The sequence below is a fragment of the Hemiscyllium ocellatum genome, chromosome 9 (assembly GCF_020745735.1).
Source record: "Hemiscyllium ocellatum isolate sHemOce1 chromosome 9, sHemOce1.pat.X.cur, whole genome shotgun sequence".
Taxonomy (NCBI): domain Eukaryota; kingdom Metazoa; phylum Chordata; class Chondrichthyes; order Orectolobiformes; family Hemiscylliidae; genus Hemiscyllium; species Hemiscyllium ocellatum.
In genome coordinates, this window is record NC_083409.1 from 10,254,331 (window position 1) to 10,280,053 (window position 25,723).

Here is a 25,723-nt window from a genome sequence, read left to right on the forward strand (position 1 = left end):
TATTGGCGTCTTTTGGAGAGTCCAGATGGAAGGAGGCCCATGTTTACTGATCTCTGTTGGAGGTTCCAATTGAGTTCCATGGAATTGGAATGTTGGCATTTCTTACAGCAATTGGAATCTTGGTATTTATTATAAAAGGACTGGATTACAGAATTAAGGAAATATTGTTACAATTCTGTGAGGCATTGGTGAGACCACATCTGAAGTATTGTGTCCAGTTTTGGTCTCCTTATTTGATGAAGGATATGGTGGCACTGGATGCAGTTCAGAGGATATTCACCAGACTGATTCCCGGGATGAAAGGGCTGTCGTATGAGGAATAGTTGAATAGCTTGGGCTTATACTCACTGGAATTCAGTCACATGACAGGGGACCTGAGAGAGGTAAATAAGATGCTAAAGGGGACTGATAAGTCAGACATGGAACAGATGTCCCTCCTGTGGGACAGTCTCGAACAATAGGTCATAGATATAGAATGGGTGAGGTAGGTTCAAAACTGTGATGTGGATAAACTACAATGGCATGGTGGTGCAGTGTTAGCACTACTGCCTCACAGTTCAGGGAGCTGCGTTTGATCCCACCCTTGGGCAGCTGTGTGGAGTTTGTAGATTCTCCCCCTATCTGTGGGGGTTTTATCTGGGTGCTGCTCCCACAGTTGAAAGATGTATGTACTTGGAGGATTGGCTATGCTAAATTTCCCATTGTGTTCAGGGATGTGTAGGTTAGGTTCATTAGTCATGGGAAATGTAGGGTTACAGGGAAAGGGTAAGGGGATGGGTCTGGGTGGAATGCTCTTTGAAGGGCCGCTATGGACCTGTTGGGCCAAATGACCTGTCTCTATACTGAAGGGATTCTATTCTATTGTAAGGCGTTCTCTCAGAGGGTTGAGAATCTGTGGAAGTCACTGCCCCCAGAGCACAGTGGAGGCAAAGTCAATCAACAGATTCAATAAAGAAGCAGATATCTTTCTGATGAAAAGCAGGATAGAGGGCAATAGGGAGCAGTCTGGAAAGTGGAGAGGAGGATAAGGTCAGGCAAGATCAGGGCTCGAAGGACTGAATTATCTCTTCCTGGTCCTCATTCCAAAGTTGGAGGGAAGGAAGCTGAGAGTGTGAGAGATAGATGGAGGTAAGGGTAATGGAGATCGGTCGGAGAGGAGGGTGGAGAGGATAGGTGGGAAGGAAGATTGACAGATGGGACAGGTCATGTGGGGACAGATGGGACAGTGCCGAGTTGAAAGATTGAAACTAGGATAAGATGGGGAGAGGGGAAACGTGGAACCTGGTAAAATTCACATTGATGCCGTGGGGTTGGAGGGTCCTGAGGCAGAAGATGAGGTGTTCTTCCTCCAGGTGTCGGGTGGCTAGGAAGTGGTGATGTAGGAGGCCCATGACCTACATGTCCTTGGCAGAGTAGGAGGCAGAGTTGAAGTGTTTGGCCAGGGGGCGGTGAGGTTGGTTGGTGCGAGTGTCCGGAGAAGTTCTCTGAAGCATTCTGCTCGAAGACATCCTGTCTCCTCAATTAGAAGAGACCGCATTGGGAGCAACGGATACAGTAAATGACACATGTGGAAGTGCAGGTGGAACTTTGATGGATGTGGAAGGCTCCTTTGGAGTTTTGGACAGAGATAAGGGGGGTGTTGTGGGCTCAGGTTTCTTTGGTGGCAGGGGAAGGTGCCGAGTGGGGACGGTGGATTGGTGGTGGACCTGATGAGTGAGTCACAGAAGGAATGGTCTTTATGGAAAGCGGATAGGGATGGGAAGGGAAATATATCTCTGTTGCTGGCATCTGTTTATAGGTGGCAGAAATAACGGAGGATGATGCAATGTATACGAAGGTCAGTGGGGTGGAAGGTGAGGACCAGGAGGGTTCTTACCTTGACAGTAAAACTGGAGCTTGACCATGGAAGGGGAAGGAGAGGAGAAGGTATTGGAACATGTTGTGAATGGACAGGATGGGTCAGTGGGTCAGAACCTGTCCTGTCCCTCCAATTCACACTCATGGCCTGAGGATCTCCTCTCTCTGCTGAGCCTTCATGGAATGAGGTTTGCGTCTGAACCAGTCCCCAGTGAGAATAAGCCAACAGCACTAAACTGCCCTTCATTTGGCAAGAATATGTCTGTCTTCCTGAGAGATACCAAAGCCTGGTCAATGTGGGAAATGGGACCTTCCTCCAGGAGAAGACATGCTTCTGGGGTCAAGGGTTAACACCTATTGGTGGTTCAGAGCAGAGGGAGATTTACCCTGTATTTAACTGTTACCACCTGGGATGTTGTGGGAAATAAAGAGAGAGGGAGATAGAGTAAGACAGAGAGAGAAAGAGAGAGAGGGAGAGGGCCATTTGGAGAGAGAGAGTGAGAGAGAGAGAGGGAGAGAGAGAAGGACAGGGTGTGAATGAGATAGAGGTAGAGTGAGCCTGAGGAAATGTAAGATGAGCAAAAGTAGAGAGGGAGAGGGACAGAGAGTTAGAGGGAGGTAGAGATGGTGGGGTTGAATAATAGAAACAGAGAGAAAGAGAGAGAGAGAGAATGAGATAGAGTATGAAACAGTGTGACTGAGGGAGAGGAGAGAGAGAGAGAGAGAAAGATGCAAAGTAGGTGTGAGACTAGGAGTAAAGAGAATCTAGTGAAAGAGACATTATGAGAAGGATATGACTGTACTCGAGAGGATGCAGAGATTTCCCAGGATGCTGCCTGGCCTGGAGGGTCTGAGCTGTGAGGAAGGATTGGAAAGGCTGTGTTTGTTTATCTTGGAGCAGTGAAGGTTGAAAGGGGACCTAATAAAGAGCTATAAGATTATGAGGGGCAGAGATATAGTGGACAAGAAGTCAATTTTTCCATGAATAGAGGAATCAATACCCAGGGGCAGAGATTGAAGATATCACAGACGTACATAGATAGAAACAGGGAGCAGGAGTAATGTTCTGGTTAGGGTACGGGTTAGGTTACGGGTTAGGGTTTGGGTTTGGTTAGGGTTCGGGTTAGGTTTTGGGTTAGAGTTTGGGTTAGAGTTGGGGTAGGGGTTGGGGTTGGGGTTGGGGTTGGGGTTGGGGTTTGGGTTTGGGTTTGGGTTGCGGTATAGGTTAGGTTTAGGGTTGGGGTTAGGGTTAGCGTTTGGGTTTGGGTTCAGGTTAGGGTTTGGGTTCGGGTTTGGGTTTGTGTTAGGGTTCGGGTTTGAGTTAGGTTTTGGGTTAGAGTTTGGGTTATGGTTGGGGTTGGGGTTGGGGTTTGGGTTTGGGTTAGGGTTAGGGTTAGGGTTACGGTTTAGGTTAGGGTATGGATTAGGGTTCGGGTTCAGGTTCGGGTTAGGGTTGGGTTTTGGGTTAGGGTTAGGGTTAGGGTTAGTGTTCTGGTTAGGATTTGGGTTTGGGTTTGGGTTCGGGTTCGGGTTAGGGTTAGGGTTAGGGTTTGGGTTTGGGTTAGGGTTAGGGTTAGGGTTTGGGTTAGGGTATGGGTTAGGGTATGGGTAAGGTTTCAGGTTCAGGTTCGGGTTAGGGTTGGGTTTTGTGTTAGGGTTAGGGTTAGGGTTTGTGTTCGGCTTAGGATTAGGGTTTGGGTTTGGGTTAGGGTATGGGTTAGGGTTAGGGTTTGGAATTAGGGTTAGGGTTTGGGTTAGGGTTAGGGTTAGGGTTAGGGTTTGGGTTAGGGTACGGGTTAGGGTTCGGGTTCAGGTTCAGGTTAGGGTTGGGTTCTGGGTTATGGTTAGTGTTAGGGTTAGTGTTCGCGTTAGGATTAGGGTTTAGGTTTGGGTTTGGTCTTGTGAGGCTGCTCTGTCATTCAATATGATCCTGGCTGATCCTCTCCCTCAATGCCAAGGTGGGATTAGCGTTAATGACTTTTGCAAGTTGTTCAATGCTGTTCATGTCATTGAGCTTCTGATTGAGAGATAGAGAGACAGAAGACAGAGAGTGAGGGAGAGAGAGAGAGAGAGAGAGAGAGAGCGAGAGAACAAGTGCACATTGTGAGATTGAGTGAGAGAGGGCGAGGCATTTAGCTGCTGCCCCATGACTCAGTGTTCCAATGTTCTGGAACAACACCTGCTATAGAGATCAGTTAGAGAGTGACTGGAGGGAGAGAGACAAGGATGGAGTGAGGCAATGAGAGATTGTGGGGGCGAGTGAGGAAACAGGTAGAAAGATAAGTGATGGAGAGGAATGGATGATCAGACAGAGAGAGAGAGAGAGAGAGAGAAAGACAGACCAACCAATACAGAAGGAAAGGGAGATCAAAAGAATAAGAGGGAGTAAGTCAATGAACAACAGGATTATATTCAAGAGAAAGGTGAAAAAGAGATAGAAGGGAAAAGGGTGGGAGGAACTAGGGAAGGATGAGAGAGAGAGAGAGTAAAAACAGGAAGTGTGAGGGGCTGACGTGGCTCTCTCTGCCTGATGCCATTTACATACTGAGGAACACCCAGTCAGACTCACACAGGCTGCAGCTTTATAAAGCAGAGCCCAGTGAAGGGAGAGTTTATCAGGAACCAGGCACAGGGACAGGAGCACACACCATGATTTCACACATCCAGCTGATCTGGCCCCTGGCATTCTGTGTCGCAGGTACAAATCTCTCCTTCCACCTTGAATCTTTAGCTGCTCTCCATTTCACTCCAATTCCACTGACTTGTGATTGAAGGGAAAATGCTGAAACCAGAGGAATGCTCAGTGTCTCCAACAATCTCTCATTTGACTGGCTCTTTCTGTGACAGTTCTGACTTCACTGTGTTTCTCTCTGACCCCTCAGGTATCAGTGGGGACATCATCATGACTCAGTCTCCCCCGGTGCTGTCAGTGGAACTGGGCCAGACCGCAACCATCACCTGTAAATCCAGTCAGAGTGCCAGTGGTGATGTTGAATGGTTCCAGCAGCGGGAAGGACAGAAACCCTCTCTCCTGATCTACAATGCTGCATCACTATTCACAGGAGTCTCAAACAGATTCACCGGGACAGAAGTGTCCAGCACACATTTCACCCTGACAATCAGCAACGTTCAGAATGAGGATGTCGCTGATTATTACTGTCAGCAAAGTGAGAGCTTCCCTTGGCACAGTGATACAGAGCCGTACAAAAACCTCGATACACATAGTCCCACCTCCTCTACTGACACATCCCACAATTATATATATTTAATATATAATAGAGAACATACACATGCACCTCCTGTATTGACAAATCCACAGTTAAAGATAAATGAAACTGAACAAATTACCCCATGCAGGGATTGTCACTGTCCACGACACACTCCAGTCCCTGTAGTGTCCACCGCTCACTGAAGGCCTCAAGTTTCCCTCTTACACTCCATGGCCACATGTGAAGAGCAGCTGCAAGATTTAACATCAAAATATAAAGTTCACAAACCTCCTGAACCCAGCTGGACTCAACCCAGAGAGAGAGAGAGAGAGAGTGAGAGAGAGAGAGGGAGAAAGAGAGAGAGAACGAAACAGAATGAGAAAAAAACAGAAAAACATGAATGACAAAGAGAAGGTGAGAGTAAGTGAGAGACAGAGAGAGACAGAGAGAGACAGAGAGAGGTTGACAGTGATAAGAGAGAAGCAGAGAGCTGATGTTTTTGTACAGCCTCTGTACTGGGAGCTCTCACTGTGGCTTACGTTCGGTAAAGGAACCAAACTCCGACTGAGTAAGTCAACCCTTTCAATATCAAACTTGCTAAAACACAAATGCTGAATTGTTGAAGGTGTTAGTGGGGAGCTGCAGTGAATGAAATGGTTGATTGAGGAGCACTGTGTTTAACAGGGTGTCCAGCTGTATTTCTTTAGTTCCATTGCCCCCTTTAAGCAAGACAGAAGTCAGGAAGTTTACTCACCGTGTGGAGGAGCTCTGTCCATTTGCAGCCTGTGGTCCCATTCCTGCAGCATGGAGTGAAATCAGTGAGTAGCCTCCTGCCAGTCTCAGTGTGACGGACACGGGGCAGAGTTTGATGTGAGCTCTGGCTCCCTGTCCCAGTCTCTGATCTCACTGACCTCAGCAGCAGCAGCAGCAGCAGCAGCACAGTGAGACACCGAGCTCCCACCTCCACCAGCTTTAACTCTACTCAATCACACAATCACAAAACTGTTACAGTGCAAAAGGAGACCATTCTGCCCATCCCATCTGTACTGGCTCTCTGAATGAGCAATTGACTAAGTGTCATTCTCCTGCCTTCTCCCTGTCACCCTGCACATTGTTCCTTTTCAAATAACAGTCTCATTCCCTTCAGAATGTTTCAATTGAAGCTGCCTCCACCACACTCTCAGGCAGTGCATTCCACACCTTAACCACTTGCTTCATGAAAATGTTTTTCCTTGTCTCACTTCTGCTTCTTCTACCAATTACTTTCAATCTGTGGCTCTCGCTCTCAATCCTTTAATGAGAGGGAACATTTTCTCCCTGTTTACTCTGTCCAGACCCCTCCTGATGTTGAATTCCTCAAACAAATCTCCTCTCAGCCTTCTCTTCTCCAAGGAAGACAGTCTGAACTTCTCCAATATATTTTCATAACTGACGTTCCTCATCCCTGAGCCTTCCATGGGAATTTTCTGTCATGCCATCTGCAAAATATTCATATCCTTTGTGAAATATATACCTTTTCTATTCCCCATAGTCCCATTTGCCTGCATTTGGCTCATTTCCTATCCCTTTTCTCTTCCAATGTACCTGTTCAAATGTTTTTAAAATGTTTTAATCATACTCGCCTCTCCGACTTTCTCTGGCAGTTCATTCAATATCACTTTCTGCCAGAAAGAGGGATACCTCAGGTCCCTTTTGAATCTTTCCTCTTTCACTTTAAACCGCTGCCCGCTAGGTTTGCACTAACCTACCGTGAGGAAAAGACCTTAGCTAGTCACCTTATCTATGCCCATTATGATTTTATAAATCTCTAAAATGTCACCCTGAAGCTTCTGAGCTTCCAAAGAAAGTAGCCCTGCCTAACCAGTCTCTCCTTATAACTCAAACCCTCCAGTCTCGGTGACATCCTTGTCATCCTTTTTACACTCTTTCCAGTTGAATGCTATCCTTCCAATAGCAGGTGGATTGGAAACGTGGCCGGACCAACATCTTGGGAAGCTGTAATGTCCCAACTCCCATACCCGATGAAGGCAAGTGTACCAAATGCTTTCTTCACCACCCTGTCTACACGTGACACCAGTTTCAATCCTCTATGTGCGTCCACCCCTTGGTCTCCCTGTTTGACAACACTCCCCATGGCCCCACAATTAACTGTGTTAGCCCTGGCCTGTACCAAAATGCAACAGCTTGCTATTATCTCAATGCATAATGTAAATGTACTCTCAAATAGCCTTCTTCACTGACCATGAAACCGCCAATTTTGGTGTCATCTTCAAACTCACAAACTATACTTCCTATATTCTCATTCAATTTGTTTCTATAAATGACGAACAATGATGAACCCGGAAGCAATCCTTTCGCTTGTCACAGGCTTCCAGTCTGAACAGCAACCCTCTACCACCACACTCTGTCTCCAACCATCAAGCCAATTTTGTATTAATTAACTTGCTCTTCCTGGATCACATTTGATCTAACCTTACTAACCAGATGTCCATGCAGGAAATTATCAAAGGCCTTGCTAAAGTCCATGTAGACAATGTCTACCACTCTGCCCTCAGCTATCTTATTGGTCATGTCCTCAAAAAAATTTGTAAGACACATTTTCCCACTGACAAAGCCATGTGGACTATCCCTAATCAATCCTTGTCTTTCCAAATGCATATAGATCCTGTCTATCAAATTCCCCTCCAACAATTTACCACGATCAGACTCACTGGTCTATAATTCCCTGTGTATTCCTTGCAGATCTCATTAAATAACAGCTCAACATTAGACACACCCCCGTCTTCCAGCACATCACCCGTGGCTGTTGATGATACAAACATCTCCACAAGGGGCATCACTGTCTCTTCCCAAGCTTCCCACAAAGTATTGGGATGGAGCTGATCAGGTCCTGGGAATTTATCTATCTTTATGAGTTTAAAGAGCAGATTACCGCACGTCTTCTTCTGTAATATGGGCTCTTCTCAAGACATCAACATTTATTTCCCAAATTTCCTTCACTTCCATGTCCTTCTCAACTGTAAATACTGAAGCAAAATATTATATTTGTAACTCATTCATACTCTGTTTTAAAATAAAATGTGAAAAATTCTAAGAGTGAAACATTGGAGGTGATCCATGGGATACGATCCATGATCATGACTTTATGCTGGATTGTCCGTTGTCCTTTTCCATTGTTCCCCTAAACTTTATGATACAATGATCACTCTTCCCTAAATGTCCTCTCACTGACACTTGATCTACTTGGATTTCCTCATTCCCAAGATCTAGTTGCTGTCTCAGTTGATATTCTGACAATTAAAATCCTGTAATGTTTGCACCTCTCTGTAAATTCCTTGCAGGTTTGCTCCCCTACATCCTTCCCACTAGTCAGTGACCTACAGACTGCACTGAACAACCTGATTGCAACTTTTTGTTCCTTATCTTGAACCAAATCGATTCTGTCCTTGACCCCTTTGAGACACCTTCTTTCTCCAGCTCTGCACCGATCTCCTTAATCAATCCCACACCTCTCACCCTTTCCCCCCTTTCCTATCTTTCCTGAACACTTTGTATCCAGGAATATTTAACACCCAGTCCTGTCTTCATTTGAACCTCATCTGTTAGAGCAACAACATCAGATTTCCACTTGGTAATCTGTGTCTGTAACTCCCCAGTCTTATTCCCCACACTCTGTGCAGTCCCATACATGCACAGCCAGCCAGATTTAGAATTTATTGCTGGCTCTCTCTCACTCTGACCCTGCCTAGGAAGTTACTACTCCTTACTCTGATGCGAACAATTTTTTCCAGAGTTCTGTGTTCCTTGGTGTTCCTTCCTGATATTACCCTCCTGGTTCCCACGGCCCTTCAATATTAATTTAAACCCTCTCCAACAGCACCAGCAAATCACCCCACGAGGAGCTCAATTCCTGCTATGTTCAGGAGCAACCCATCCAGTCTATAGAGGTTGCATCTCCCACCAGGTCATTCCCAAAGACCCAAGAATCTAAAGCCCTCCCTCCTGGACCACATTTCCAGCCCACATCCACCTGTCTTATCTTCCTGTTCCTATCCTCACTTGCATTGGTCATGGGAGTAATCCAAAGATTCCTATTTTTGAGTTCCTGTTGCGAATTGCCTCCCAAGCTCCCTAAATTCTGACTGCAGGAGCACATCCTTTTTCTCCCTCTGTCACTGGGACCGATGTGGACCATGACTGCTGCCTGTTCCCCCTCTCCCCTCAGGGTGCTCTGCAGCCACTCAGTGACATCCTTGACCCTGGCACCAGGGAGACAACACACCATCCTGGATTCCCATCTGCAGCTGCAGAAAATCTTATCGATTGCCCTCACTCTCGAATCTCCTCTCACTATCGCTCTTCCAGTTCCTTGTGCCCCCCTGTACAGCTTCCCCCCATCTTGGTGCATTGGCTGCATTCCCCAGATGAACCATCATTCTCATCGGGATTCTGAACTGAATTTTTGTTGGAGAGCGGGATGCACTCAGGGTATTCCTGTACTAGCTGCCTGGTCCTTTTGGACTGTCTGCTGCTTCCCCATTCCCTCTCTCCCTGCGTACTCTGAAGCTGCAGAGTGACCACATCTAGAAACGTGCTCTCCACGGAGCTCTCAGCCTCACGGACGCTCCACACTGACACCAGCTGCTGCTCAAGCTCCGAAGCCCAGAGCTCCAACTGCTGTCACTGACCACACTTCCTGCTCACATTGTATTCCAGGAGCAGCTCGGAAGCATTCTGAAGTTCCCACAAGGAACAAGATGCATACTGTCTCCACTCTTTGGTTATCTCTTGGCAAAGTTCTAATGACAAACAGCTCCAGCAGGGCTCACAATCCAGAGCTTTCAGTTTTCTGGGGTTTTGCAGAGTCTCTTCAAAAGATATCAGAATTAGGCCATTCGCCCCATCAAGTCTGCTGTGCTGTTTGGTCATGTGTTTCTCAAGACTATTCTCCTGCCTTCTTCCCATTATGCTTGTTCGCCTTTCCAATCAGGAATCTATCAATGTCTGTCCTAAATACACTCAATGACTTCATCTCCACTGCAATGAGTTCCACAGATTAACCACCCTCTGGCAGAAGAAATTCCTTCGCATCTCAGTCCTAATGAGTTATCCCTAAATTCTGTGGCTGTACCCTCTGGTCCTTGTTTCACTTACTGGTGGAAACATCTTCTCCACGTCCCTATCCAGGCCTCTCAGTGTTGTGTAAGTGTATATGTGATCCTCCCATGTCCTTCTGAACTCCATCAAGTACACATCCAGAGTTCTCAACCGCTCCTCATCAGACCAGGCTGTCACCCCCAGGGTCATTCTTATAAACCTCCTCTGGATCTCCTCTAATACAAGCACATCCCTCCTTAGATATGGGTCCCAAAACTGTTCACAATAATCCAAATGCAGCCTGGCCAGAGTCTCATACAGCCTCAGCAGGACACACCTGCTCTTGTATTCTAACTCAGTTGAAATGAATGCTAACATTGCATTTGTCTTCCTAATTGCCAACTGAACCTACATATTAACCTTAAGAGAAACCTGAAAGAGGCCTCCTGAGCCACTTTGCGTTTCAGGATTCCAAATTTCCCCATTTAGGAAACAGTTTGAGCCTCTATTCTTCCAACCAAGCTGCATAACCTCACACATTCCCATTTTCTATTCCATCTACCACTCCTTTGCCCACTCTCTGAGCCTTTCCAAGTCCTTCTGCAGCCTCCCTACTCCTCAACGCTCCCTGTCCCTCACTTCATCTTTGTGTTATCAGCAAATTTAAGAACAATGCCCTCAGTTCCTTTTCCCTGATCGTTAATATATAATTAATTGTTACATGAATAGCTGAGGTCCCAACACTGCCCCCTGCTGAACTGCAGGAGGCACCAGCTGCCATCCTGCAAAAGATCCATTTATTCTCACTCTCTACCCATGTCAGTAGAGGACCCCAAACCCCATGGGCTCTTATGTTATTTAGCAGCCTCCTGTGTGGCAACTTGTCAAAGGCCTTCTGGAAATCCAAATAGATCATGTCCATTGGCTCTCCTTTGTCTAACTTGCTCATTAACTCCTCTTATTACATAGTATTCCAGCTTCTCCCTCTCAAACTGCAGGGTGAATTCTATCATATCATTGTCACTACCCCCTCAGGGTTCACTCACCTTCAGCTCCCCAATCAGAGCTACCTCATTACACATTAACAAATCCAGAATTACCTGTTTCCTTGTGGCTCTACCATAAACTGCTCCAAAAAAAGCCTCTCGCAGACATTCTATGAATTCCTTTCCTTGAGATCCATTCCCAACCTGACTTTCCCAGTCCACCTGCATATTGCAGTCCCCATGACTATGTAATAATCCCTTTCTTACATGCCTTTTCTATCTCCTGATTTATTTTCTGACCCACATCCTGACGACTGCGCGGAGTCTGGTACATAACTCCCATCAGGGGCTTTGTTCCTTTGTGGTTTCTTAAGTTGACTCACACAGATTCTATGCATTCCCACTCAATATTTCCTCTTGCTATCGATAAATTTCAGTTCTTCCTGACAGGATAAACTTTCTCCTCCCACACCCCACCTCCACACCCCTCACACATCTACCTATCATTAGAAACATAGAAATATAGAAAATAGCTGCAGGAACAGGCTATTCAGCCCTTCGAGCCTGCACCACCGTTCAATATGATCATGGCTGATTATGTAATCTCAGTTTCCCATTCCCACCTTCCCCCTATACCCATAAATCCCTTCATCCTCAAGGACCACGTCCCTCTTGATATATATCTAACAAACTGGCCCCACCAGCTTTCTGTGGTAGAGAATTCCACAGGTTCACATCATCTGAATAACTTAACCCTTAATCGTAGACAGTGACCCCTGGTTCTGAACTTTCCTAATGTTGGGAACATTCTTCCAGCATCGACCCTGTCAAATCTCATCAGGATTTTATATGTTTCCGTGAGATTCCTCTCAGTCTTCTAAATCCCAGTGAGTACAAGCCCAGTCGATCCAGTCTTTCCTCATATGTCAGTCCTGCCATCCCGGGAATCAGTCTGGTGAACCTTCGCTGGATTCCCTCAATAGCAAGAATGTCCTTCCTCAGACTAGGAGACCAAAACTGCACACAATACTCAAGGTGAGGCCTCACCAAGGCCTTGTTTAATTCTACAAGACATCCTTACTCCAATACACTGTGAAGGCCAACATGCCATTAGCTTTCCTCACTGCCTGCTGCACCTGCATGCCCCCTTTCAATGACACCCAGCTCTCACTGCACCTCACCTTTTCCTAAACGTCCACCATTCATTCATAATCTGTTTACCACAAAAGTGGATCATCCCACATTTACCCACATTATGTTGCACTTGCCAAGTATATGTCCACTCAGCCAGCCTGTCCAAGTCACCCTGCAGCCTCTTAGCATCCTCCTCACAACATACATTGCCACCCAGCTTCATGTCATCTGCAAGTTTGTAGGGATTGCATTCAATTCCTTTGTCCATATCATTTATGTGTATTGTGAACAGCTGGGGTCCCAGCACTGAACCCTGTGGTACCCCACTCATCACTGCCTGCCACTCTGAAAAGGACTCATTTATTCCAACTCTCTGCTTTCTATCTGGCAATGAGTTCTCTCTCCATGATAATACATTACATCCAATACCATGGGGCTTAATGTAACTCACTAATCTCTTGTATGGGACCTTGTCAAAAGCCTTTTGAAAGCCCAGATACTCACTGTCCACTGAGTTCTGAAGTAGGGTCACTCAATTCGAAACACTAACTTCGATTGCTCTCCACAGATGCTGCCAGACCTGCTGAACTTTTTCATCATTTTTGTTGTTATCCACTGATTCAGCCTTGTCTACTCTCTACTGATCACATCCTCAAAAACTTCCAGGAGATGTGTCAGCCCTAATTTCCCTTTTGTAAATCCATGCTTATTTGGACCGATCCTGTCATTGCTTTCCAAATGCTCGGTTATTGTATCTTTAATAACTGACTCCAGCGTTTTCCTCATGTGTAATTCCTCATTTTCACTCTCGTTCCTTTTATTAAAAAGTGGGGTTATATTGGATACTGTCTAGTCCATTGGAACTCTGTCAGTGTCGACAGAATGCTGGAAAATGATCACCAATGTGTCCACTATTTCTAGACCCACTTTCTTAAGGACTCTGGGATGCAGAACATCAGGCCCTAGCATCAGCTTCTCCAAGACCATTTCCTGACTAACAAGGATTACCTTCAGTTCCTCCTTCACACTTGACCCTCTATCCCCTTGCATTTCCTTTCAATAGGATGTGTATCCTTGGATATTTAGTTCCCAGCCCTGATCTCCTTGCAGCCACATCCCTGCGCTACAGGCTCATTTACCTTGTTTCATATACTCGATGCATCGAAGTACAACACCTGCAGTGGTGCATTGACTGTCTCCTTCTCATAGTTATCTCCTTTAGAATTCATAGAATCCCTACATTGTGGAGGCAGGCCATTCAGCCCAGACTGACCCTCCTAAAAGCATCCCACCCACCCTATAATTCCCATGGATAATCCTCCTAACCTACACATCTTTGTGACAATGGGAGGAAACCCACATAGACACAGGGAGAATGTGTAAACCCCACACAGACAGTCAGTTGGAATTGAGTCTGTGTCTCCGGAGCTGTGAGACAGCAGTGCTAACCACTGATCCACCATTCCACCCTGCGGGGCCTCAAGTTCAATTCCTCATCCTTTCTATACTCTCTATCCTAGTACTTGATCCGAATGATTTAATAAAGTGTCCTGAGGCCCTACCTTCTTGAATTAGTTTAAATTCCTTGAAGCTTGATTTACCTTGGTTTGTGTGGTACCACTTTGTCGACCATATTCCGAATGGGTCATGCATTAAGAGACAAAGCCTTTAAGCTTGTTCTATAGTGACCTTCCCTGCACTTTTAAGTTTCCTCAGTACAATATGACATTCACAACGCTCTGTCCCTTTCCTTTTATTTCCTGGTAACAATGAATCCCATCACTAACCAACAATTCTCCCTTCTCCTTTAACTTTCATTTTTCTCATTTTCCATCCAACTGTTCCAGTTACTTTCTCTTTGAATTGTATTCAGGCTGATATTTATTCCTGAACAAACGTCACTCAAAATGTTCCTTGGTTCATTGTTGCTTGTGGGATCTTGCTGTGTACAATCTGGCTTGCACATTTCCTATATTACAACAGTGACCACATTTCAAACAAGTCCCACACTGTCTGCAAATGTCTTGGGGACAGCATGGATCTTTCTTTTCTTTGGATGAACTGGGAGTCTTTCAGATGTGAAAGATGCCATTCCAATGTTGCACAGTCCTCCTCCTGAACTACAGTTCCTGCTTTGTCCCTCTCTTTTGTGAAAACAGACCGAATGTTTTCATGAGGAACCATTGCTCCATCTCCCACCCCCGCACACAAGTTCCTTTCCTGCTCTCGAATGGGCCTCACATTCCTTCATTCTCTTGTTCTTTCTGTGATTATAAAACATCACTGGGATTTCACTGACTTCATCTGGACACAATTCATCCTGTCAGCTCTTTGCTTTCCTCAGGTCCTAGTAAATTTCATCCCTGCATTTTGTCTTTCAGCTTACTTTTACCCAATCCCTGACCTGTTTAGTAAAATGGTTTGTTCCCAAATAAAAACTTTTACACTTGTTCCGTGGTTCTCCATTTCCATCCCTACTCTCAATCTCACTGAGTTCTGATCACTGTCACTGAAATGCTCCCCCATTGATAGCCCTTTCAGCTGCTCACATACATTCCAAAAATGATGGTCCAAAACTGTCCCTTCTCTTTCACTATCACTTTCTCAGCGGCGATTAGGGATGGATAATAAATGCTGGCCCTTCCAGTGACACTCACATAACAAGAAGCAATTTTAAAAGTCCCTGTCCTTTTATGGGGCTTGTTAGGTATTGGATACAAATGTTCAAATGGATTGTTTTGCCAGTGAACCTACAGAGTTGAAATCCCTTTGAATTACAGGGATTAAAATAGTTTCTCTTGTCTTTCAGGCCGTGACAACTCTCAGCCCAAGCTGACCCTGCTACCTCCCTCCCCGGAGCAGGTCAATGCCAAGGGCACTGCCACCCTGGTGTGCCTTGCCAATCACTTCTATCCCGATGAGCTGGAGGTGCAGTGGAAGAAGGACGGTGCAATCATTTCGGATGGGGTTCAGACCAGCAACTACCTGCGAGCTTCGGACAGCACCTACAGTGTCAGCAGCCTGCTGACCCTCTCTGGGTCTGACTGGGAGTCTGACGCTCGCTTCTCCTGTGCCCTCACCCACGTGACCCTCCCCTCTCCCCTCAGCAAGAGCATCAAGAGATCAGAATGTGTGTAGAGTGTTTGAGACAGTCCACAGAGGAGATACAACTTTAAACAGAACAGGGCTGAGCTGGCAGGACAAAGGTCATTGTCAGCACTGAATTTCAATTCTCTTCCTTCTCAGGACTGGCTCAGAGACACGTCTGACGTTCACGAGTTAAGGCACGTCTTTGGAATTATCAAAAACAAGCTTTACTCTGTATCAAACCCCATGCTGACCCTGTTCTAGGAGTGTTTGATTGGACAGTGAAGACTAGTGATGCCAAGTAAAACCTCTCAAAGATGCTGAAAACTGTCAGCTGTACAAAATAATGTGAACCTCAGAAGTCTCTGCTTCAGTAAACCAGATCTCCTTCCTGCTCAGTCGCTAGTTCCAATTTAATGTTTTGTCACTGTTTAAAGGGACAGGATTCTTATGTTATTGAGAAAAATTCCACAAGTGTTTTCCTCAAGCTCCATTGTGGCTGTGAATTTGAGCAGCTTCCTCTGTCTGGGCTGTTAATTGCTGACTGTTTTCTGTCAATGTCAATCTGGAAAAGGGAATAAAGATGAAGAAGATTCAGTCTCTGTCTCTGTGTGTGCTTTGGAAATGGCCAGAGCTGAAACCTCAGGGAAAGGTGTGTGAAGTGTTAACCTCCAACTTCAAGGCCTGGAACAAGAGGGGGAGAATCGAGGGAGTAATGGGGTCCCTGGAGCAGGAGGGCAATTCTACAACTGTGTCCAGAAGGGGTTCTTTCAGAAGGAATGCAGGGCCCCAAGGAATTTTTAGATTTTTTTTTAGATTAGATTACTTACAGTGTGGAAACAGGCCCTTCGGCCCAACAAGTCCACACCGACCCGCCGAAGCGCAACCCACCCATACCCCTACATTTACCCTTAACTAACACTACGGGCAACTTAGCATGGCCAATTCACCTGACCTGCACATCTTTGGACTGTGGGAGGAAACCGGAGCACCCGGAGGAAACCCACGCAGACACAAGGAGAACGTGCAAACTCCACACAGTCAGTCGCCTGAGTCGGGAACTGAACCCGGGTCTCAGGCGCTGTGAGGCAGCAGTGCTAACCACTGTGCCACCGTGCCACCCACTGCCACCGTGCCACCCACGGAATTCTTTCCCAATAAATGGAGAAAAGAAGGAAGGCAGGAAGGGACACTGGGGAACACAATAATCTGATGGAAATTCCCTCACCCATCCCTTAGGCTCAACAAGATCCTAGGCCAAGAAATTCAACTCAATTGTTTGTGAGCCAGTGCCATTGGGAACCCTGTATTTATGAATATGACCAGCAGGCTCTTGTTACTCAGAATAACAATTCTACAGGGTTTGAGAAATACATATTCCATAAATTAGACCTGGGTTTTCTTTCCTCTTCAAATGGGATGGAATTGCCCCGTGTGTCCATGGGGTCAGATTGAGAATGTTCAATCCGGGGGCATCTGGGAGTCACGGCTGGGGAGGACCATCAATGATAAACCTTCTGCTGTCATATTCTGTAGCCCCTGGGCCATCTCAGTGAGGATCACCCAGGGCTCAGGGTGGATTCCAGAGCAGCTCATTGTCCTGACTGTTGTGTTCCTCAGTCCACACGTGGCTCCAGCAATCTCACTCCATGGTTTTAGTATCAGTGGGAACCATGGGGCTGAAATCTTATCCAAACAGAATCTCACACAGCGGGGAGGCTGCTGGGGGCTCAGAAACCCCTTGGATTCAGTCCCAGATTCCACTGTGGCTCTTTCATCAAACACAGCATTAGCACACTGACACCACATTCAGAGGGCAATCCTGAGATGGGGCAAGTTTGGTTCTTGACTCCAATGTGAGGAAATGGGGGCTGGGTGTGAAATGTCTAGTCTGAAACTGGTGGGGGTACTTTATAATGAAGAATAGAAACTGATGTCAGAATAAAGTCAGGTGTTGATGGGAGTGAGGAATATCTCAGTGATCTGTCTCCAGAATCCACAGACTACACACATCCTTCTGTCAGACAGAGAATCTGCTCCTTGACATCCTATATTTCTCTATCCTTCCCAGAAAAGGTGAAATATTCTCAGCCTCTCTGGTACAGGACATTTTAAAAAGGGCTGTGGGAAGGGAACTTGACTCTCAATGACAAAGCCAATGGATGGATGTGGAGCTGGCACTGTGAAATGTTAGGGCACAGAGGATGACACCAGAAGCAATTCAATGTTGTCACTCTCTCCTTTGTAATTGCCAAACTGGTAATAATTGGTTTTCCCTCACAACTTGCTCTCTTGTATTCGATCCACTTGCCTTTCTTGCTTTGCTTCTTTTGACTTCATTCTGTGCGTAGTTCCATCAAAGCCCAATCTCCTCACACTCATCCTGAGCCCTGAAGAGATTAGAGACAAAAAAACTGCAAATGCTGGAATCCAAGGTTGACAAGCAGGAGGCTGGGAGAACATAGCAAGTCAGGCAGCATCAGGAGGTGGAGATGTCGATGTTTTGGGTGTAACTCTTCTTCAGGAAGTGGGATGGGTGGGTTTGGGGGAGCTGCAGTTAAAGGGAGTGGCGGGGCAGGGTGGTTAGATGGGGATAGGTGGAGACAGGTAGAGGATAGGACCTGGTTGGTCGAGGGGAGGGATGATTCTGGATTCATCTCTCCCATCGACCAATCAGGTCATACTCTCTATTTTTCTCAAACTATCCCCACCTCACCATCTTGCTCCAACCCACCCCTTTATCTGCAACTCCCCTCACACCTATCCCACCTTCCTGAAGAAGAGTTACACCTGAAATGTCAGCCCCTGAAGAGATTAGACGAGGTTATTTCACTGAATCAAATCATCGAGCCCATCAATCCTGAGAACAGATTCCAGCATTGAAGTCATATTTCCTGTTTGCAAATGTAAAGTCTCTCTCAGGCTGAAAGAAGGAAGCTTTTGATTGAGAAATGGGTGAGCTTAACCCATATCCTGAACAACAGGACAACAGAATGGAGTGATATAAATCAGAAATAGTATAAATACAGGGCAGCCTATATACAGCAGCTCGCACTGAGTGCAGCCAGCACAGAGGGGAATGCTGGGAAGTTTGGTCAGTGTGGTAGTTTGTTGAACTCAGAGAAGGAGCCTACCTTTGCTTTTCCAACCTGATTTGGAACTGTCACTTCAGCTGATGGGAGCCTGCACACGCACTTGGTTTGAATGAAACAAAATGATAAACAAGAAAATAGGAATCTGAGATTTGTTTAGTTTGAGGGACTGTCTAAATAGACTGCTTCAGGACATGTCCATTAGGGAAGTTTAATAAATGGAAAGTACTGAAACTTCAAAACAGACTGAAGACAATTACTGCTCTAATGAAGGAATGGATATTTTTCATTTGTAAGTGAGATCAACATTTCTTTATTGCATTGAAATGATTCAGGGTAAATACATCTGCAGTGAATGTATAAAACTACAGGAGCTCCCACTCAGGGAGTTTGGAATGAAGGCTGAATTGAAAAAGCAGTGATACATCAGGGAGTGCCGGAGAGACCTGGAGGATTAGTTCCAGAAGGAAGTTATAGGCCTCAAGACTAAACAGTTCAATTCCTCGTGTAGTCAGGGGCAGGAGGGTATGACACATGAGGGAAGCAGATAGGGGGTTGGAGAATACAGTGGGACAGGAAAACCCCTCACTCTTCTAAACCCCACTGAGAACAAGGCCAGCCTTTCCAATCCTTCCTCATCACACAGCCCACTCATACCAGGGATCAATCTGGTAAAACTCCTCTGAACCACCTCCAATGCATTTATATTCTAGCCTCAATAAGCAGACCAAAACTACACACAATACAGTATTTGAGATGTGATCACACCAATGTCCAGGAATAACTGAAACATCACAGTCTCACTTTCTGGTCCCAAATCACACCTCCTCTTACCTTTACCAGCCTTTTTACTGTCCATCTCTACTTGTCCTGTGCTGTAGGTAGACCCACAATGTCCTGAGGAAGGGAATTCCAGAATTCTGACCCAGTGATGATATTTCCAAGTTAAACTGGTGAATAGCTTAGAGGGAACTTGCTGGGGTGATGTTCCCATTGTATCTTCTGCTCCTGTCCATCTTGATTCAAGTAATCATGGGTTTAGAAGGTGTTGCCTCAGGACTTTTGATGAATTTATTGCCGTGCATCTTGTAAATAGAACACACAGATGTTACTGAGTGTTGGTGTGGAGGGAATGGATGTGTGTGGAAATGGTGCCAATCAAGCGGGCTAAAATTTGATCAACAAAATTTAAATAAAATAAATAAAACAACTTAAAATGGAATAAAATAAAATGGTGCTGCTTTTTTGATAAAACATCACTGAACCTCAAAAAGGTAATTCCTCCTCTCCCCACAGAGGCTGCACCTGTTCCGTTTTTCCAACATCGCGCTTCTATTTGAGATTTGCAGTATATTGTTTTTGTATTTGTGTTGATGCCATTGGTTATAAGAGAAGTATTGGTCAGCACACTGGGGGGGGGGGAATTTTGTCTGAGATGATCAGAAAACCCTTACATTCACATTGACCTGAGAGGGCAGTGGTTTAACCGATCATCTTTGCCTTTGCCAGCCTCAGGATAGTGCTCCAGTCTCTGGAGTGGGGCATGAAAACCTGCAGGTTCAGGTGACCGTGTTACTGAGGCTGTTTATTCTTTCCTGGGATGTGGGTGTCACTGACAAGACCAGCATTTGTTCTCCATCCCTAACTGCCCTGAAACTGAGTGGCTTGCTCGGCCTTTCAAATGGCAGGTAAGGGTCAGCCACATTGCTGGAGTCCTGGCAGAGTCAGACATCTACAACAGGTCTACAAGAACAAGGCCCTTTGGCCCAATGAGCCAAAGCCAGTCAAAACAACCACCTCACCATTCTAATTCCATGTTCCAGCATTCGGCCTGTAGCCCTGTATACCTTGGCATCACAGTTTCACATCGAAATACGTCAATGTTATGGGAGAGTTTCTGCCCCAACCACCCTTACAGGGAGTGAGCCCCAGACTGTCACCACCCTCCGGGTCAAAATGTGTTTCCTTATCTTCCCTCTTAACATTTGGCCATTTATCTTTAATCTGTACCTCTCCGGTCATTAATCATGACGCAACCCCATGTCACCAAGTCTCCCTTATTGACACATGAACAGTCCTTAACTGTAATGCCTCATAGAGAGTCGGGCACCGGAGGCTTAGGGTTTCTGACACTCAGCCTGTTTATGTCAGTGAGGATTCTCCCTGTTATATCCTGGTAACGATTTGAGTTTTCCGTGTGAAACCCAGTTGGAAATTTTAATAGCACTGAATTTTCCACACACTCCCACCTCTCTTGATGCTCACCCTTCTCTGGTTAATTCTTCCCATTTCCTTCCCCTCTCTGAGTTAATTCCATTTCAGTAAAATCTGTGATAATTCCATGGAGGATGTGCACGAGAAACTGCCACAGAGAATCTCCCAGCCCTTCAAGATTTGCAACAAGCCTGGACTGTGCCCTTGTGTACCTTGCCTGAAGGACTCCATGTGATCTGTCAGCCTCCATCCCAGCCTGATAACCATCTCGGACATTGGAAGGATATGCCCAAGGAGCAGGTTAACATGGTGCAAAAAGCCTTTCAGCTGAAGCTTCAGTGTTTACGCTCAGTGTGCATTATCACTTGCTAATTGCTCTCCTTTTACATGATAATGAGGAAAGAACTCTTGTTGGTGCAGTTTTTTTTTAATCATCTCAGAATATTCAAAGCTGTGAGCATAGAGCAGTCACATTCACGGACAAGATGGTGACGTCCCACAGACAGTAAACGAATGACAAAACAAATCTGTTTTGTTGGCACTAGTTGAATATTGAGCAGGACTCCCGAGTGAATCTCTTCAGAATCGGATCTTGTCGAGCCCCCTGAGGTGGGGTTGGGGGTGGTCGGGGTGTGGTGGTGGTGGAGCCTCAAATGATGGTGCCAGAGACTGTGCAACTTTCAGTAGTGCACCACAGTCTCGGCCTGGATTCTGTTCTCTCATTTCTGAGGTGGCTTTCAATCCGATGACCATTTTGACGATGAGGCAGGAACATTGTCCATGGAGCCACGGTCAGTAACAATGTAAACTGTGTGGCTCTGAAGGCCTGAGTTTGCATCTCAGCTTGGAAGGATATCAGCTCATTCATCAAATCTGTTTCTGCCCCTCTGCAGGCTGACCAGGCTGCCTGTGCCTTTCCAACACTCCCACGTTTCCTCTTGTGCCACAGCTCATTCTCCTGAGGGATAGTTGTGCTCGGAGTCGAAAAGTGTGGTGCTGAAAAAGCACAGCAGGTCAGGCAGTTGTGCTCAGGCCGTGGACATGGCCTTGTCCCTCTGTCAGATCCTCTTCGAGAAACTCATGGCTCACTACCGCCCTCTGCAGGACAGTGAGGAAGGGCAACAAGGAAGGATAGAGATGGAGACGTGGAGCTTCAAATACTGGTCTTTGCACTTTGGGGGCATGCTTTGATGGCTGTTTGTTAGATCTCTGCGTATGATTTTTTTTGCTGATCCCACTGCTAATCCGAAGGACACTCCACCTTGCAGTCTGACAAACCAGATTCACCACCTTGCAGTCTGACAAACCAGGTTCACCCATTTCAAGGCTCTGTTTCTGGGCAAGGCTCCAGTCTTTCAAAGAGATGAATTCAAGCTTCACCAGTTTGATCATTTGAATTATATGCCATTTATTTTGATTTCTCCTGGTATGGGGTGGGCGTTGACGTGTCGGTTATTTGTTGCCCTTCCCAAATTGTCCTGGAGATGGCGATGGTGAACCATGTAATATCTGGGAAGCAACTGACAGGTCATTCCCACTGGAATCCACTGGAATGACTGCGGGTTTGTTCACGGGCTAATGGAAGGAGTCATTACCCATACTCCTCAGCTGCATTGCAAGTACTCTATAGTTACTGGAAGGCAGCTGGATCACTGTGCCCGCACAATACAAAGTCAGAAGGCACACAACAACAGGCTCTAGCTTAACAGGTTCATTTGAAATCACAAGTTTTCGAAGCACTGCTCCTTCGTCAGGTGTTCCCCAGTCCACCATCGGTACCCCCACATTACTGAACATTACAAATAACTGGGGCTCTGCGAGGATCCAACTGGCTCAATCTTAGAGAGTACAGCTCTCGAATCAGGATGCCACAATGAAAATGCCCTGCATGCTATGATATATCAAAAAGAAATACATTGATGTGACTTTAGATTGTCTTCAGATTGTGCTTTTTTTTCATTCTGTGATACACGTAGATTCCTGAATAATGGCTCATGCCCGAAACATCGATTCTCCTGCTCCTTGGATGCTGCCTGACCTGCTGCACTTTCCAGCAACACATTTTCAGCTCTGATCTCCAGCATCTGCAGTCTTCACTTTCTCCCCCTACACGTAGACTATGTCAGTATTGGGTATCACAAAGTATGTTTCCTCCATTAAACACTTTCCAACACACCCTGTCCATCTTGCTTTACTCCTTATTGACTCTTCTACAATTGTCCCTGTTCCCTCACTCCGTCCCAGTCCCAGAGGGATTGATGGCCGGAGTTCATGCCCCCGCACTGTGTGAAGGTTGGTGTGAAGTGAGGCCAGTGTGTTGGAGCTTGGGCTCCTGCCTCAGGCCCAGGTGTAGGGGTCTGTTCAACAATCTGCACATTGTCCTTTTCCTCTTTCTGAATGAACTGGATCAAGTTGCAGTAACGAGCTGGCGACAAGGTGTCTTGTCAAAAATGTTCCCAGCATTGGACACAGAACTAGATTAGTCACAGGAGTCAAAGGGTAGCAATGGAAGAACGGTTTTCAGAATGGTGGGCTGTGACTAGTGATATTCCACGGGGATCAGCGGTGGGAACTCTCCTGTTCATGATCTCCATAAATGATTTGGAGCAAAGCGTAGCTGGTCTAATTAGTAAGTTTATGGTTGATACAAATATTGGTAGAGTTGCAGATAATGAGAAGGATTGTCAGAGGATACAGCAGGATATTAGATCAGTTGGATGCATGAACAGAAAAATGGCAAATGTAGTTTAATCCAGACAAATGTGAGATGATGCATTTTGAAAGGTGATGTACAGGTGGGAATTATACAGTGAATGGCAGAATCCTTTGGAGTATTGATATGCAGAGGGATCTGGGTGTATATGTTCACAGATCACTGAAGGTGGCAGCACAGGGAGGTAAGGCAGTAAAAAAGGCTGATGACCTGCTTGCCTTCATTGGAAGGGGCATTGAGTATAAGGATAGACAAGTTATGCTGCAGCTTTATTGAACATTAGTTTGGCCACACTTGGAATATTGCATACAGTTCTGGTCACCACACTACCAGAAGGATGTGGATGTTTTGAAGACGATGCAGAAAATGTTCATCAGGATATTGTCTGGTATGGTGAATAGTAGTCCTGAAGAAAGGTTGGATAGACTGGGTTTGCTTTCACTGGAATGCGGAAAAATGAGGCGTGTCCTCTGCTGTTTGTAATTTTTATTCATGATTTGGAAGAGGGAGTTGAAGGGTGGGTCAGTAAATTTGCAGATGATACGAAGATTGGTGGAGTTGTGGATAGTGAGGAGGGCTGTTGTCAGCTGCAAAGGGACTTAGATATGATGCAGAGGTGGGCTGAGGAGTGGCAGATGGAATTCAACCCTGTCAAGGGTGAGGTTGTCCATTTTGGAAGGACAAATAAGAATGCTGAATACAGGATTAACAAAAGGGTTCTTAGTAAGGTAGAGGAGCAGAGGGATCTTGGGGTCTATGTTCATAGCTCTTTGAAGGTTGCCACTCAGGTGGATGGAGCTTGTAAGAAGGCTTATGTTGTATTCGCATTCATTAGCAGAGGGATTGAATTCAAGAGTCGTGAGGTGATGTTGCAGCTGTACAGGACCTTGGTAAGGCACATTTGGAGTACTGTGTGCAGTTCTGGTCACCTCACTTGAGGAAAGATGTGGAAGCTTTGGAGAGGGTGCAAAGGAGATTTACCCGGATGTTGCCTGGAATGGAGAAAAGGTCGTACGAGGAAAGGTTGAGAATGCTAGGCCTTTTCTCATTGGAACGGTGAAGGATGGGGGATGACTTGATAGAGGTTTATAAGATGATTGGGGAATAGATAGAGTAGACAGTCAGAGACTTTTTCCCTGGGTACAACAGAGTGTTACAAGAGGAAATAAATTTAAGGTGAAGGGTGGAAAGTATAGGGGGATGTCAGGGGTCGGTTATTTACCCAGAGAGTGGTGAGGGCATGGAATGCGCAGCCTGTGGGAGTGGCAGAGTCAGAATCATTGGTGACCATTAAGCGACAATTGGATGGGTACATGGATAGGTGCTTAAGCTAGGACAAATGTTCGGCACAACATGGTGGGCCGAAGGGCCTGTTCTGTGCTGTATTGTTCTATGTTCCATGTCCTGATCGAAGTTTATAAAGTTGTGAATGGGATATGTAGAGTGGAGAATATGAGGCTTTTTTTCCCCCAGGGTGGAGGGGTCAATTATTGGGGAACAGAGGTTCAAGGGGCGGGGGAATTTAATACAGCACAGGAACAGGCCCTTCGGCCCTCCAACCCTGTGCTGATACATTTTGCCCTTCCATACTGAAACTGTCTTCACCTACAGGATTCATATTCCTCTATTCCCTACCTATTCATGCATTAGAGCAGGTATTTCTTGAATACTTCTATTGTGTCTGCTTCCACCCCTTCCTCTGACAGTGTGTTCCAGGCACTCAACTCCCTTTGTGTGAAATATTTGCCTCGAGCATTTCTTTTATCTATTGCCTCACACATCTATTGTTCCTTGTTCTTTGGTCCCTGCTGTTGAATTGGATTCTCGGGAGCCAGCTCCGTATGAAGAGCCTGTTCTCATTCTTTTGTTGGAGTTCATGGGGCAGCTGCTGCTTCCTTGCTACGTCACTGATCAAACCAACAATGGGGAAAGCCTCTTGATATTTTAAATACACTGTCTGCAGGAAAATGTTTGGCTGAGGTTTTAATATTGTTTAATAAGATAATGACATCAACACACCAGTGTTGTTTACGGCTGAGAACATTTAACATCATGGACCAAGTTTTAAATGGACCCTCACTCGTGATAATACAGTTTTCAATGTTTCTCTGCCCTTACGTGTTGTGAAGAGGTTTGCAAACATGTTTTGATGAGGACAGTGCATCTTCAACACCGTATGACGGAGTGGGTGGCTGTTTGAATTCTTGTTTGTGATAATAGAGTTTTAAATGTGTCAATGTTACTTTCCCCACTCTCTGGGGGAGTGTCGCTGTCACTATCCCTACCCCACCCTTCACTCTCGGGGTGATACCATTTTTAGCAACCTTTCTGTCT

General features: G+C 45.9%; 1 pseudogene; it reads right to left on the reverse strand.

The window, feature by feature from the left end:
- Positions 1-25,723, reverse strand: part of LOC132818896 (immunoglobulin kappa light chain-like) — a 107,932-nt pseudogene that overhangs the window by 57,270 nt on the left and 24,939 nt on the right.